At 51.4% G+C, this 16636-nt stretch overlaps 1 long non-coding RNA gene across 1 annotated transcript in view; it reads right to left on the bottom strand.

Moving 5' to 3' along the window:
* Positions 1-16061, bottom strand: part of LOC129533888 (uncharacterized) — a 56180-nt gene extending 40119 nt beyond the window's left edge. The window contains exons 1-2 of the long non-coding RNA XR_008680285.2: positions 15692-16061; positions 9942-10047 (exon numbers count right to left, since the gene is read on the bottom strand). This is a non-coding gene — a long non-coding RNA (uncharacterized lncRNA). The remainder of the gene's footprint in view (positions 1-9941; positions 10048-15691) is intronic.
* Between the last annotated feature and the right edge of the window lie 575 nt (positions 16062-16636).

The following is a 16636-nucleotide window of genomic DNA, read 5'->3' as shown; positions in this document are numbered from 1 at the left end:
GAAGTCAGGAAATTTTCCACTTTTTGTAACTTGGTTTTATTTTATTATTATTATCATGACTGTGAATTACTGTTATAAAGAGGTGGAAAATCCCATATATTTCCATTTTAGAAAAAAATAAAATCAATAAACTGGCTGAAGCCTAATAATAAATATTCATGTCATTGAATATAAACAAGGAGAGTGAAGGAAGGGATGTTGTGAATGAAGTAGCTTCCATGTCAAGAAAAGCAGAGCACTGGGGCCGGGCGCAATGGCTGTAACCCCGGCACTTTGGGAGGCCAAGGAGGGAGGATTGCTTGAGGCTGGGAATTCAAGAACAGCCTGGACAACGTAGTAAGACCCCATCTCCATAAAAACAAACGATAACAACACCATGGTCCAGGAGGCCTCATTCCCGTCCGTCTCAGTCCTGCTCCCTTGGTCCTCAATGTCAGAGTGCCCAGGAGAACCTGAGTTATGTCTTCACTCAGGGTTTCTCAACATTTTTCAAGCCCAGGCCTTTGGAAACTTCTCTAAGTATGCTACTGTATTTCTGCAGCAGGGAGAAGATTGGAGACCATGTACCGTATCAACAACCAAGTAGGGGAAGGGAGAGGGACAGAGACGCTTGAAAGGGGACATCTGACTCTCATTTTGCAGAGGAAGGAGAGAAGAGCCGATGCATATAATGCCGCCCCCATAGTTGACAGATAAGGCTGCACAGTGGGGCTGGGCACAGCCCCATGGAGGCCGATATATCACTCAGAACTCTGGAATTTGCAAGTGACAGAAACTGAACTCAACTAGCTTAAGCAAAACAGGGATTTATTGGCTCTTGCAGCTAAGAGGATTCTGGGACAGCTCACAGAATTAAAGAAAAGACTGTGGGGACCAGGACTTTGGGACCAATTCTGTCTACAACTCCATCCATGAGTCCGTCCATCTGTCTCCTCTCCCACACACCCCTACCCAGTTTTCATCTGTGCTTGTCTCTGGTCGCAGACAGGCTCTCTTCCGCACTGATGAAGACGGCCACCAGACACCTCACATTCACACCTTCCCACTCCCGCATCCCCCGAGAAAAGTTCCTGCTGGCAGGATCCATGGCCCAATCTCAAAGGAAGGACTCTGATTGGCCCTGCTCTCATGCCCCCCACTCCCCTCGGACTGATTACTTTTGTACGAGGGATGGGCCCTGGGATTTGTCAGGCGTGGGTTCCATGCCTGTCCCTAGGGGCTCAAGAAGAGTGAAGGGCCTTAATAGTAACCTCTACTGGGGTCTGAGGTCAGCCCTGGGATGCATCAGGGGAGTGGGAGGGTGGTGAAGGGGGATCTTGGAGCAAAGAGGAGGGGCCGCTCACCTCCCCCTGGGAAAGTCCTCGTGTGCTGACGATCATTGTGGGATTCCCTCCCTCACACCTGCTGACCCATGAGTCGGGCGGCTCTGCCTTCAGTGTGTGGAGGGGTCCAGGCAGGACTGGCTGAGGGCAGCTCACCCTGGCCCTCAGAGGATGATGCTCGGTGAGGTTCAGCCTCCGGATACACACACACACACACACACTCACGCACATCCACACAGATGCACACTTGCATACCCTCATTCATACCCACCAGACATACCCTGACACACACACAAATGCATACACACACAGACACACCATACCCTCAAATGCACACTCACACTTGTAGACGCATTTGCACACACACAACACACTGACATACACAGATGCACTCACTCTCATGCTCACCACAGACACACTCATACACGTGCTTATTCCTTCAGATACACACTGACACATGGGTGCCTATTCAAACAGATGCACTCACACTGACACACACACTCACAATTTACACATTCATGCAGATGCACTCACATGCAACTTTCACAATTCACCCACATACTAACACTCAAAGACACATTCTCACGCACTCACTCAGACCACTCACTTTCATTCACTTTCACACATTCACACTCACACATGCACATTCTCACATTCACACACACACATTCACATATGCTCTCACCCAGTCTCACACATACTCTCAGATGTTGTCTCACATTCACACACTTGCTCACACACACGCACTCACATATGGTCCCACTCACACACATTTGCACACACACACGTGCTCACGTTCACACGCTTTCTCACATATGCTTACACACTCACACTCCTCCGTCACGTAGTCTCTTTGAAGGTCCAGATGAAGGTCCAGATGGTACCCCCAACTGCCTCCACACAGGCCTTACTGAGAGCACATTGTGGGTTTGCTCCCCTGGCTCCACAGGGGACACGGGGCCACCTGGCTGCATCTCCCTCCTGGCTGGGAAAGTCTCACACTGTCCCCTCCACTCCCCTCCAGGCAGGATCACCTTAGCCTGAGCATCCCAGTGGGAAAGATTCTGTCTTGTTTCTAAGGCCTCCAGAGAAAATGCCCAGGGAAAGCAAGGAGAGAGAGAAGAAGGTGTCTCTAAACTGCCTGGCAGCCAAAAGCACATCCTCAATGAAGGTGTCCCTGTCCCGCCGCCCTGCCTGAGAACTCCTAGACTGTGGTTGCAACTGTGCACCCCTAGACCATCTCTGCACCCTCTCTGAGTCCTTCTCCCCACCTGCTTGGTGGAAGTCAACATGCCTGCCTCGAGGGCCACCAAGGGGACACCAGGAGAGATCAAATGGCACCCAGCACAGAGCTGCCCACTCAGGAACGGGTCGACGAGGTCGACTCCATTTCCCTCCTGCAGAGATCACAGCTGGGAGACGGTGGACTCCCACGTGAAATCAGAGGAGAGCGATCCCTGGGCAGGGTCTGCCTTGTCAGCTGCATGATCTGTCCTGGCTGAGGCAGGGAACCTCATCATTACCACCCTCAAAGCTCACTCCCCAGAGTCCAAAATGGAAAGCCACTCTAACTCCTCTGTGTGGTTTGGAAACCCAGACATCAAAGCCTCTCACCGCCTGTGGGCATTTTCTACCCCCTCCCTATGCTCGGCTCTTCATCCACCCTTCCTTCCCTCTGCAGGCCCCTGGCCCTCCTCAGTGGGCCCCTATGCCTTTGCTCTTCCCCCTCCTGGAATGCCCGTCCCCTCCTCCGCTCAATCAACAAGACCTTTCCAACAGTCGTCTCTGCCATGAAACCCCTGCAAGCCACAGTCCCTCAACCCTGGTTCCTAACCAGGCCCTCCGCATACCCCCGCCTGTCCCATTGCCCCCTGGCTGGATTTTGGCTTAGGATCTAGCTCCAAGAGACCCAGGTCCTGGAGGGCACAGGTCTTGTGTAGCGGACCCACTGCTACAGCCAGGCCTGGCTCAGTGGCAGGGCACATCCGGGGTCCCTTCGGATGTCACTGAAGAGGCCACGTGAACGGTTCCCTCATTCCCCCGGGAATCTGTCTGCTCTCGGTCTCCCTCCAAAACATCCACTTCTCCTTTCAGAGGCCATCCCTTTTCTGTTAGTTGATATTTATGGGTAATAAGCCAAGCACATCAAAGCCAAGGTGAAATGCCTCTTGAAATAAACACTCTCCCCAGCAAACAGGTCCATCCATCCAGGTAGGATGGGCTTTGCTGGCAGCCAGGGAACGGCAGGCAGGAGCCCTGGGAGCAGGAGGGAGAAGGGGTTTCCGGGGACTCTGAGGGATGAGATAGGGTAGGGTAGGGGGAGAGGTGGGCGCGTCACCGCATTTGGCGCTGTCATCAAAAGTAGAAATGGAAGGTATCGCTTCTCAACCCCTCAGACTCCCATCACAGCAGAGATGAAGCAAGTCATTTTAAAGGCTGGCTCTGGAGTGGCAAAGACAGACCATGCAGTGCAGAAGCCTCTCTATGTAAGTGGGGAGGGTGAGGAGTCAAGGTCACTGAAAGTCAGCAAAGCCTCCGTCCGTGAGTGCTGGGGCTGGGATGGTCCTAGGACATGAGCGGAGCCTTGGCCAGGCTGCAGAGGTCCAGGACATGGATGGGGCTGTCCATGTGAGCTGGGGCTCATCGGAGGTCATCAAGCCCCCTGCCTCACCTCTTAGCGGGACCACCTCACTAAACCCATCCTCAGTTTAGGGCGGCCTCTCCTGGTGTCAGTTTCTTCTCAGGGAAAGGGTCATTCAGTGGGGCCGGGCCGGGCAACACTGAGCTCCACACCTAAGGGATGGAAAAATAACTCCAGCTTCTAAATATGTCCCCTCCCATGAGGACTGTAGCCTATTTCTACTTCCGGAGGTGACCTCTCCTCTGTTACAGATTCATAGGACCTGGTCCGCGCAGAGAGCTTCACCCCAACACACATTCTCAAGCACGGCAGATAAACAGGTATTCCAGAACACACACACATGCACAGGCATGTATGCACTTACACATGTGCATATATACACATGCACACACACGCATGCACATATACACAAACATGCATGCACACATGTACACTGTCAAACTGCTCATAGAGATCCAGAGCTCCACTTGCACAGCCACACAATGAAACAAAACAATCCCACACTTCGTTCCTACTCTTAACTGCCAGAAAAGCTGGGGGTACCTTTCAGATGCCAGGGACAAAACCAGGAAGACAGGCGAGGCTCTTCTTCACCCACCTAAATTCCTTCCGACCATTTCTCAAAGACCCACAGCCCAGCCTTTTCATGCTGCTGCCCTTCACTCTTGCAGGGGACACTCATGGAGCCTGAGACTGCCAACCTCTTCCCCAAAGCCCACGAATAGAATATGGAAGGAAGGAAGGCAGGCTCTTACACAAAGAGGTCAGGGTCAGCTTCTCCGTTTGATCTCCCCAGCTGCAAAGGGGCAGTTCAGAGCTTGCTAGGCCTGCCTGGCAGGGGAGGGGAGAGAAGGGGTGAGAAGTGAAGCAGGCAGCCGGCAGTGGCCAGCATCCTCTGCGGCATGAATATCAGGTCATGAAATGCAATTAGGGCTGCTTGTGCCTAACCTCCCTTCCTCTGCAGCTCCCCGTGACTTGGCAGACTATTTGGAGGACGTTCCAAGCTCCATTAGTTTAGCATCCTTTGACCTTGAGGGTCTGCTACCGAGCACACATCCAACTGGCTGCCTTCCATCTGCACTGGGGCAAGTAGGGACCAGGCTTCGTCACTTTTCTGAAGACCAAGCTCTTGGCTGAACCAGTCTCCTGAGGGTCTCCATCACCATCCCAGGCTACAAGTGCCTCTTGTGTTTCGAGCTGGTGAGACCTCCTCTGCCCCCAAGCTCTATGGCACCAAGATGGCCTGCAAGCCACTCCTCTCCTACAGAGTGGACTCCTCCACACGGGAAAAGGCTAAGCAGCTTCCAGCCTTTTGTGGAGTAGGTGTTTGATGAGAAGTATTGCATCTGTGGATGAATGAATAAACGCACAGCCCTGGAGGAGAAGCCTCTTCATGCTCATCTCCTTTATTTTCTTCTTTCCTTCTCCTCCTGAAAGTCATATCCTCTCCTGCCTGTGAGCTCAGGTGCTGTGTTCTACCTGCTTGCCACACTACTCTACTGAGCAGGCTCCCACTGCTCTGGAGGACACACTCCAGTATTTGTTCTTTGCTTTCTTCTCATGTCGTTTCCTTTTCTTCAGGTCCACTTGGGAGGAGTTAAGATCAGGATTGGAGGAGTGGCCCTGCTGGTCCTTCCTCCTCCACACACTCCTCACCTCACCCCGCAGCTGGATAGAACAGTGCCTGGAGCTGGCCTTGCAGTGTCCGGCTGCCAACCACTCGAGAGTCCCCAGGGCGCTTCTGGCCCAGGATGCCAGGCTCTGCACGGGGATCTCTACCCCACCAAACCCCTGCTTGTTTTCTGCACACCCATACCATCCTGGCTGAGTCTAAGAACTGGCCGCGATGAAATGCATGATAGAAGAGGAAAGAGCCTTCCCCAAATTGTCAGACTGAGCCCCAGCCCCAAGTACAGAGAAGGGGGTAAGAGAATTTCACCCTTGGGTCTTCTCAGCCAAAACCTTCTAGCACTGGAGGCAAGAAGAGGGGAAGACAAAGAAGGAGGGATCCTCTTTTCCCCCAAAACCCCGTGCTGACTTGGGCTTCCCCAGCCCTGCCTCCCAGGACAGCATCTCACCTTTCAGACCTCTCTCCCTACCACCTCCTTCCTGCCCACTTAGAAACCTGCTCTAGGTTAACCCTGGAAAGGAACAGATAAGTAATTCATACTAGAGTGTGTATTACTAGAGTATGAATCACTCAACAAGAACTTGATACTCTCACCCCAGGTGTGGCTTCCATCTCCCATGCCCGGTCTAGCTGGCGCCAGCTGCCTAAAGCACCCCGGGAAGACTAGGAAAAAGTCTTCTGAAGCCACCTCTGGGCTCAATGAGTGCGCTGATCAATTGGTGATGTCTGCCATGGACACAGGATGGGGAGAGTCCTAGTAGGTTCACTCGATATTTGACATTTCAGATTTAATTCAAAAGGACTTATGTAGTGAAATTCCAGAACTGTATATGAGCCCTGCTCTAATTAGGCCAATGAGGTGAGCAAAGGCTGGCTTGGCCAATCCGGGCTGTTTCTCCCACTCCCCACCTGCCGCAGTTGGCTAAACTGAAATGAGAGAGAAGGATGGGCTGCTGCGGCCACTGGGCTCCCAAAACCCACGCAAGGCACACTGGAAAGATGGGCAACCATGGGTCAAGCAAGCCTGAACTCTCTCTGGGCCAGAAAAGCGGGTATGGATGAGTGGCCATGGAAGAACTCTGCCCTTCTCCGTTCAAGGTCAGAGCTGGGTGAGATGTGTTTCTGGTTTGATTCCTCCAGCCTGAACAGTGGTTCTCAGATGTCACCGCACATGGAATCACTTAGGAAGCTTTTTAAAAACACAGATACCTGGGCTTCAGCCCCAGAAATGCTGGCTTAATTGGTCTGGGGTGCAGCCTGGGCTTAGAGAAATGTTAAAATCTCCCCATATGATTCTAATCTTTCAGCTAAGGTTGAGGCCACTGGGCTGAGTTTTGAGAAATCATTTAGGCCAGTGTTTCTGAAACTGTAATATTCATTCAAATCACCTGGGATTGTGTTAAAATGAAAATTTTTATTAGATGGGTGAGGGCCCAGAATCTTCATCTGTAACAAGCTCCCCAGTGATACTGATACTGCTGGTTCTAGGACCACACTTTCAGGAGGAAGGATTTAGGCCACTGGTTCTCAGAGTGCAGTCCCCTGACCTGGCAGCCTCAATATCACCTAGGAGCTCCTTAGAAATGCACCTTCTTGCGTTCTATCCCAACCTACTGACTTGGGAACTTAGGGGCACACACAAGTGTGGGAACCAATGGTCACTGAGAGGGGCCAGTCTCCTGCTTCCAGGACACACCTGTTCCCCAGGTCTGCAGGATGCCTTCAGAAGAGCCCTCTTAGATACAGCTCCCTTCCTGGTCCAGCCAGATGTGTGTTTGGGGGGTGGTGAGAACAAGTGTAAAGGAATTAATGAGTCCAGATGTCAATTTTTGGCAAGGAATAAATGCACACAGTAAATGCACAAACCTCTAGTTTTCCAACCCTGAGGGAGAAGGAAAATAAACACCTGAAAAACACCAGCAATGGAGAGATGAAATTCAATTCCAAACTAAAAATACACATAATTTATCATTATCTGGAAGGAGATTGGGTGAAGGCCATTAGCGGGTATTTTCTGGTTGATGCTGTTCTCAACAGCATGAGTGGCGAGCCAGAAGGGTTACTGCCCTACATTTCCCTTTGTTGCAGTTACGCAGCAACAACTCCAATGCACAGAAGGCCCCACGCTGCTTCTTCCCACCAGAAATGATTTCCCATTATCTAGTGGCTGGTGGGTAGAGGGCATCAGGGCTCCAAAGGTACCAGCCTCCTGAGGGGCAAAGCCACCTCTATTTCTCAGAAAAAGAACTTAAACCCAGCAGGGCTGCTGCAGACAGACTACCCCGGGGGCAGGGGCCCAGGGGTGGTAGTGGGGATGGAGTACTTTTCCACAGCGTCCTGCCATCCTGGGTCTGCCCGGGAAACTCTAGGGGCTTGGGCTTGGTAGAGAGGAGGCAGGAGCCTCCAGGATGAACTGTGGCTGTCCCCACCTGTCCACTTCCTGGGATGCAAGGAGGCTTTGCAGAAGAATGTAGGTGCTGTTGCCCTGAAACCCACGTGGCCAGGCAGATCTGAATCGGAACTAACCTCAGAATACAGGCGAAGAGCCCAAGAGAGGAGGTGGCAAGTTTCATGTATGCCAACATCCTGGAGCACCTGCTGCATGCCAGGCACTGGGGACACAGTAAGGAATGGGACAGAGTTCCTGCCCTCGTGTTGCACGCAACCCAACAGCCACCTGCTCAAGCTGCCACAGATGTGTTCACTCATCAGTAAGGACCAGGATGCATCCTAGCTGTTGGGTGGCAAGGACACCTGGCTCCTGGAGCTGCCATGATCCCAAATGACCTTCATCCCAGTCTCCAGGATGCTGGCTGCATTTCTCTTCCTGTTCTTTCCTGACAGTCTGGCTGCTCCCAGATCCCCATGAGGTTTCTGCCTTCGTATTGCCTTCTCTGTCCATAAACCCCATTACATGAAATAGCCTGTGCGAGCCTCCGGGCTTAACAACCTAAAGCACCTCTTATCAGCTGTAGGTCAATCTCTTAATATGCTGTTATGAAGACAAAATGAAAACCAGTCAACAAAAATGAAGAGTTGAAGGCAGCAAGTAAATTCAGCAAATGGACCCTTTGGAGGACTGGCCATGGGGTGCACTGGATTTCAGGAAAATGACCTTTGGGAAATTGGGCTACCTCACCTCAGGCTCCATGGAGCCCCAGGTCGCTTTTGGTCTCGGGCAAAGTCTCTTCTGGAAGCCAGGCAGGTGCTCTGTTCCTCACTCAGCCCCACACCCTGTGGCTTCCCAGAAAAGACCTCATTCCAGCTGTAGATTATACCCAGCCTTGACTCACTGAAGAAGTTCAGAAAAGACTTTGGAGCCTCGAAGAATGGAAAGGGGAAGGAAGAGATGCCTGAGAGGACAGCCTGTGAATACCGTCCCCCAGCACCTATTTAAGCCACGCAGTGGCACCTCCTCCCCACAACAGCAGCCCCCAGAGAAAGCTCCAGCTGTCCCCAGCCCTTCTTTTCCTGCCTGATCACGCAGGGCTGTCAGGGCACTGGTTGGAGATGAGGGACAAGCCAGGGTGCGCACCTGGCCCACTAACAAGTCATCCCCCTCTCTGTGCAATGACAACCCTTGTCCTATGAATTATGTTGTTTTTTTTAAATAGCTTTTGACAAATGGGGTACGTATACACCATGGAATACTATGCAGTCATAAAAAGGAATGAGATCATGTCCTTTGCAGGGACATGGATGAAGCTGGAAGCTGTTATCCTCAGCAAACGAATGCAGGAGCAGAAAACCAAATACTGCATGTTCTCACAAGTGGAAGCTGAACAATGAGAACACATGGACATGGGCGGGGGGTGGGGCCTGTTGGGAGTTGGGATGGGGAAAGGGAGAGCATTAGGAAACATAGCTAAAAAAAATAGCCAATGCATGCTGGGCTTAATATCTAGGTGGTAGGTTGACAGGTGCAGCAAACCACCATGGCACACGTTTACCTACATAACAAACCTGCACATTCTGCCCATGTACCCCACAACTAAAAATTACAATTAAAAAATAAATGGCTTTTGACACCTGGTACTGCTCGTCACAATTAGTCCTAAGAGTCCCCAAACTCCAGCCAGTGGTATCCCTAATTATTGGTGAATTATTGAACACCAGTAATTCACTCTGCTTTCCTGAGCTCAATCTTTGAGGGCAGGAGATGGCAAAGGTCTAGGAAATGACTTAAGAATCCTAAAGGAGACCCAATCTGACCCCCTGCCAAACCCCCCAAGTCTACCGTGATCAAGTTCCTGCTCTCACCTCCTCCCTGAGACTGCCTGGCCAAGGGTCATGGCAGCTGCCAGCTGCTGGGTAGAACAGAACCTTCCAGCCCTTTGACCCCACTCACCTGCTCTAAAAGGGAGCAGACGCAGTGTTCTCTCTCTCCCTGTGTTCTCTCTCGTAAGGTCATGTGATCCCATTTCCATCCCTCTAGCCGCTCCCTCCTCGTCTTTCTTTGAAAGAAAAAAAAAAAAGCAACCTTAATGAGGTATAAACATCATAATATTCACCACTTTAAGTGTACAATTCAACAAATTTTAATGAATGTGTCATCAAAATTGCTCGAATTTGATGGTCCTCTTTCTCTGCCTCTGGATAAGAGCTGGTCTTCGTGCCGCACCTTCTGTGCCCGCGACGACACACGTGACCAGACCTTGCCACTGAGTTCCAGGGACCTCAAATGCGGGACGTCACAAATTCCACTCATCAAACGGACTCCTCCTCTGCACTCCCTACCATCGTGGATGACACCGTCACCCACCCAGTGCCCAAGCAGACACCACCCAGCCATGACCCACCATCCTTAACAGGCCTAGAGCTCATGCTCTGCTCTTGGGTGATGCTGGCCAAGACCACCACCATCACTCTGAGCTGGGTCCCCACAGCGCTGCCACCTGGTCTTCCTTCCTGCAGTCCTAGCCACCCACCCCCACCTCCAGTTGGCCAGCAAAGGCATCTAAGACACACATGCCATCACGCTGTGCCCTGTTTAACATCTTGAGACAGGGTCCAACTTTGTCACCAAGGCTGGAGTGCAGTGGCGCAATCACAGCTTACTGCACCCTTGACCTTCTGGGCTCCAGCGATCCTCCCGCCTCCGCCTCCCGGGTAGCTAGGACCACAGGCATGCACCACCACACCTGGCTAATTCTTGTATTTTTTGTAGAGACAGGGTTTAGCCATGTTCCCAGGCTGGTCTTGAACTCCTGGGCTCAAATGATCCTCCCACCTCAGCCTCCCTAGTAGCTGAGACTACAGGTGCGTGCCACCAGGCCCAGCTTTTTTTTTTTTTTAAATTTTTTGTAGAGACAGGGTTTTCCCATGTTGCCCAGGCTGGACTCAAACTCCTGTTCTCAAGTTATCTGCCTGTCTCAGCTTCCCAAAGGGCTGAGATTAGAGGTGTGAGCCACTGTGCCCAGCCTTCACATCATCCAGCAGCTCCAGTGCCTGGGGTAAGGTCCAGTCCTCATGCTAGGCTCTGCTGCCAGGTGTTTGGCGGAGGTCCCCTTGTCACCTTTGGAAATGCAACAGTTGTGGGTGTCCCCAGTCTCTGTCCCAAGAACATCAGCCCAGACCCTTGGTCAGAAAAGACTCAGAACAGATTCAGAGGAGCCACCAGTTCTCTCCGCCTCAGTGTGTCCCACTGGGTCTGCCAAGTCTAATTCCGAATTGTATGAACTGACCACTGGTTTGGGCATCGACTAGTCCAAGCTTCAGAGACAAACAGCACAGGTTTCTGGGGCCGTCACCGCGCTGTAGCTCCCTTACCTCATCCATGTGCCGGGACTAATCGACAGCTTAGCCTCCCCACTCTCACCGGTTGCATTAAGACAGAGAGAGAGCAGCTGGCTTTGCATCTCCAATGGGTTAAGAAAGAGAAGGCAATTCCATCTATTTACAAAATAGGATTACAGTTTTGCAGAATCCTGCTGGGGCCTGGGGGAAACTTTGAAAACACATTCATTTTGTTTCCTCCTTATCAGAGCCACCTGCTCTCCCTTCCCCCACACCAGCCATCTTGATTACTCAGAAACCAAGGCATGAGCAGGAGCTGCTGGTACCCCAGCCTGCAAAGGTATCGCTGGAGCTCCTCAGCCATTTGGACTCCTGGCTGGGAGGCTCACATCCTCGGTCAAAAAAGTGCCCCTCTGGAGAGACAGAGGCACCAGCAGCTTTCCCACCACAGCAGGCCTGCTGAGACCTTGGCCCCTACCCGAGACCTCCACAGAACCCTGAACCTAGAACTGAGGAGGAATTGATCTTCCTCTGAAACTGTTTGTCTATAGGAAAAAAGAAACAAACCAAAGAAAAGCAAGGGCAAGGGAATCAAGTTATTGTGACAGGTGTTCGGGCTCCCGAAATAATAAACATGTTGGGTAAGTTGCAGTCTCACTGTGGAAGGACTCATCTTGATGCAAAGCCTTTCTTCCCTGCACCAGAGGGGGAAAACACCGTAGTAAACAGGAGGTGGGGGAAATCAATTCCTCATGCACGTTGCTCATTGAATGAGGGAATCTCAACCCAACTGTCCTTTCCTGTCTTCTATTAACTTTGTCAATTTCCCACCTCCTGAGTTGCTGGCTTTGCATGATGAGGTGGGTGAAGGTTTGGGGAGGTGAGCTGGAGAAAGTTGATGGCCCCTTGGGCTGGGCCATGGCCTTTTAACTCTATTATGTTGGGATGGGGGGCTTTGTCTCCAGATTGGCTGCAAGAAATCACAGAAAATGAGGGACCTTAGAGAGCACCTATTTCAACCACCTTACTTTACAGATTAGGAAAATAAATCTCAGGGAGTTTAAGGTCTCACCCCAGGTTGTTTAGCCATGAGCCACAGAGGCAGCCCATCAAAGAGCTAAATGAATGGCGAGTCCAGTGGGCAGGTACTGCCCCGGAGCAGAGGGAAGCGCTTCTGCAGCTCCTTGGATTTTGTTGCCTGAGGTCGAATGAAGAACTCTTAAAGGGATAATGGCTCAGTAACTCAAGCGCTAAAGTAATGGAAGCGAGAGGGAAGATCACGGGAAGCGGTGGGAACGGGAAAGAATTGATGGGGGCCTCCTCCTGTGTCCCTGAACAAACAGAGCACTTGCAAGAAAAGTGCTTAGGAACTAATCACACCTACGAGTGGGAGGGGTGCCCTTCAGATGGTAAATCTCCCCATTACCAAGGACGCTTCCTTTATTGTGGATTCGCAGTCTCCTCAGAGAAGCATCCAAGGAGCTTGGCATCTCCCTTGCTCCTGGTGAGACCGGAAGGCAGGCTGGTCCCCAGCTCTGCAGAGTGCAGCTGGGAGGAGCTGCAGCTGCCCCAACCCTGGGAAGTCACCAGTCCTTAGGGTTGCTAGGTTTAGCAGATCAAAATTCAGGATGGGCCAGGTGTGATGGCTCACACCTGTAATCCCAGCACTTTGGGAGGCCGAGGCAGGTAGATCACCTGAGGTCAGGAGTTCGAGACCAGCCTGGCCAACACGGTGAAACCCTGCCTCTACTAAAAATACAAAAATTAGCTGGGCGTGGTGGTGGGTGTCTGTAATCCCAGCTACTCCGGAGGCTGAGGCAGGAGAATCACTTGAACCCGGGAGGCAGAAGTTGCTGTGAGCCAAGATCACGCCACTGCACTCCAGCCTGGGTGACAGAGCAACACTCCATCTCAAAAAAGAAAAAAAAAAAAAAAAGAGGACAGCCACGTAAATCTGAAAAACAGCTCTAACTGCGTAACTTTTGTAATGTTTTGGTGAGAGAAAGCTAAATAAGAATATTTAGGGTGTTCCAACAGGGTCAATATGGGTCAAAGGACAACATCTGTTAGCTCAGAAGAAATCTGTCAGCACAGAGCATATCATGCGTTGGCCGGGCACGGCGGCTCATGCCTGTAATCCCAACACTTTGGGAGGCCAAGGTGGGAGAATCGCTTGAGCACAGTTCAAAAATCAGCCTAGACAATATAGGGATATCCCTGTCTCTACAAAAATTTAAAAAAATGAGCCACGCCTGGTGGCACGTGCCCGTGGTCCCAGCTACTTGAGGGGCTGCTACTTGAGGGGCTGAGATGAAAGGATTGCTTGTTGAGATCAAGGGTGCAGTGAGCTGTGATCACGCCACCGCATTCCAGCCTGGGAGACAGAGCAAGACCGTCTCAAACAAAAAAAATGTGTACACACAGGGCTCCGGCCACCGTCCCCACTCCAAACCCCAAGCAAGTGTGTGGGAAGTGCCCTGCCCCACACACAGTAATCTGTCTGCTCCTCCCAGGGTGAACTCCGTATGAATGACAGCCTGGCAGTCTGTGTGTGCTTCCCCACTAGAGTAGGAGCCCAGAAAAGGGCTCTCCAAAGTGGGCTGATAACATTTTGGACTGTTAAGTCTTTTCATCCTAGGGGGCCTTCCTGGTGGAAGCAGGCTTCAAAGAAAGGAGATTTATGTACACACAGAGCTCCAGCATCTCCTACATTTAAAAGTCTGGGACACTCTCAAAAGACCAACTAAGTTGCATTGGAATAAAAGTGACAAACAGGAAGGTGGGGTAGGTAGGGGGCGGGTAGTGCCATGGGGCTTGGATACTGTGGCTGGCAAGTCATTTCACCTTTCTGAAACTGGTTTTATTTTACAGTTAAAGGGTCTTGTTATGTTGCCCAGGCTGGTCTCAAACACCTGGCTTCAAGCGATCCCCCTGCTTCGCCTCCCAAAGCGCTGGGATTCCAGTGGCCTGCTTGAAACAACTCTTATTTGTGGGATGAAGACTGCCTAGCCCACAGGTTGTTTTGAAGATCACACGGGGTGGAAATAAAAATGCTTTTAAATAGCAAGCTGCGGCCGGGCACAGTGGCTCACGCTGTAATCTCAGCACTTTGGGAGGCTGAGGCGGGTGGATCACGAGGTCAGGAGATCGAGACCATACTGGCTAACACAGTGAAACCCCATCTCTACTAAACAAAAATACAAAAATTAGCCGAGCGGCTACTCGGAGGCTAAGGCAGAAGAATGGCGCGAACCCGACAAGCGGAGCTTGCAGTGAGCCAACATGGCGCCACTGAACTCCAGCCTGGGCAACAGAGCAAAACTCTGTCTCAAAAAAAATAAATAAAAAAATAAAAATAGCAAGCTGCTACGGAATGGAATATAAGCTCCTAATAAAATTGGACATGACCTGACACCGAGTACCACCCTAAACACTTCACGTGCTTTATCTCAGCGCCTCTCAGTTAATCTCATAGTCACATGCCTATGGGGCCAATCCATGACTTCTTCACTTTGCATCTGTGGAGCTCAGAGGTCTCGTACGGCCTGGCCCCACAGTCGGTAAATGAAAGACAGACCCTGGCCGGGTGCGGTGGCTCACACCTGTAATTCCAGCACTCTGGGAGGCCAAGGCAGGCAGATCACAAGGTCAGGAGATTGAGACCATCCTAGCTAACATGGTGAAACTCGGTCTCTACTAAAAACACAAAAAAATCAGGTGGGCATGGTGGTGGGCGCCTGTAGCCCCAGCTACTCGGGACGCCGAGGCAGGAGAATGGCGTGACTCCGAGGTGGAGCTTGCAATGAGCCGAGATGGGAGTCTCCACACTCCAGCCTGGGAGACAGATCGAGACTGCATCTCAAAAAAAGACCCCGATTCCAAACCCGGTGTTCATTCATTCCTTATTCAACAACGATTCAGCAAATATTTGCTGCCATCAGCAGAGTTCAGGGTATCAGAAAGAAAGCAGAGGATGTGAGACACCCACTCTTGCTCTCATAGAACTCAGTCTATTACAACCATAACCACAGGAGAAAGGATAATTTTCCAAGCATTTACAAGGCACCAAGGACCGTGCTAGGTGCTTTTCATGATGTAGGAACTAATGTTATCACTTTGTCAATGAAAACCGAAATTCAAAGAGGCGAAACGATAAACCCGGGTCACACAGCTACGGTGAAGCTTGGATTTCAACCCAAATCCTGGACTCCAGAGGGCTTATTCTCCCTCACCGCTACACTAGAGAAACAAAAAGCTTTAATTGTGATGATTTAAATAAAGCTTAACCCTCACTGTAAGGATAGGGTCCCCATATATTACCATGTTGTGTCCGGAATTGGTGGGTTCATTGGTCTCACTAACCTCAAGAACGAAGCCGTGGACCCTCGCGTTGAGTGTTACAGTCCTTAAAGGCGGCGTGTCCGGAGTTTTTTCCTTCTGGTGGGTTAGTGGTCTCGCTAGCTCAAGAGTGAAGCTGCAGACCTTCACAGTGAGTGTTACAGCTCTTAAGGCGGCGCGTCTGGAATTGTTCCTTCCCCCCAGTGGGTTCACGGTCTCACTAGTTTCAAGAGTAAAGGTGCAGACCCTCGTAGTGAGTGTTACAGCTCACAAAGACAATATAAGCCCACAGTAACCAATAACATTTATTGCAACATAGTGCAAACTAAAAGAACAAACACTCCACCACAGAACAAACACTCCACCACAGGGAAGGAGAACCAAACGGGTTGCTACCGCTAGCTCAGGCAGCCTGCTTTTATTCTCTTATCTGGCCCCACCCACATCCTGCTGATTGGTCCATTTTACAGAGAGCCCATTGGTCTGTTTTACAGAGAGCTGATTGGTCCGTTTTGACAGGGTGCTGATTGGTGCGTTTACAATCCCTGAGCTAGACACAAAAGTTCTCCACGTCCCCACTAGGTTAGCTAGATACACAGCCTCGATTGGTGTATTTACAAACCCTGAGCTAGACACAGAGTGCTGATTGGTGCATTTACAAACCTTGAGCTAGATACAGAGTGCCGATTGGTGCATTCACAATCCCTGAGCTAGACATAAAGATTCTCCAAGTCCCCACCAGATTCAGGAGCCCAGTTGGCTTCACCCAGTGGATCCGCCTTCCCACCCCCGCGCCTTTCGCCCGCACTCCTCAGCCCTTGGGCGGTAGATGGGACTGGGCGCCGCGGAGCAGGGCACCGCGCTTGTCAGGGAGGTTCGGACCGCGCAGGAGCCTACGGCGGGGGCGGGGGCGGGGACGGGGGCGGGGGCGAGGGCAGGGGCGAGGCTCAGGCATGGCAGGCTGCAGGT

Source organism: Gorilla gorilla, chromosome 4 (assembly GCF_029281585.2).
Source record: "Gorilla gorilla gorilla isolate KB3781 chromosome 4, NHGRI_mGorGor1-v2.1_pri, whole genome shotgun sequence".
NCBI lineage: Eukaryota > Metazoa > Chordata > Mammalia > Primates > Hominidae > Gorilla > Gorilla gorilla.
The sequence above is the reverse complement of the archived record's forward strand: the minus strand, read 5'-3'. Positions and strand labels throughout refer to the sequence as shown.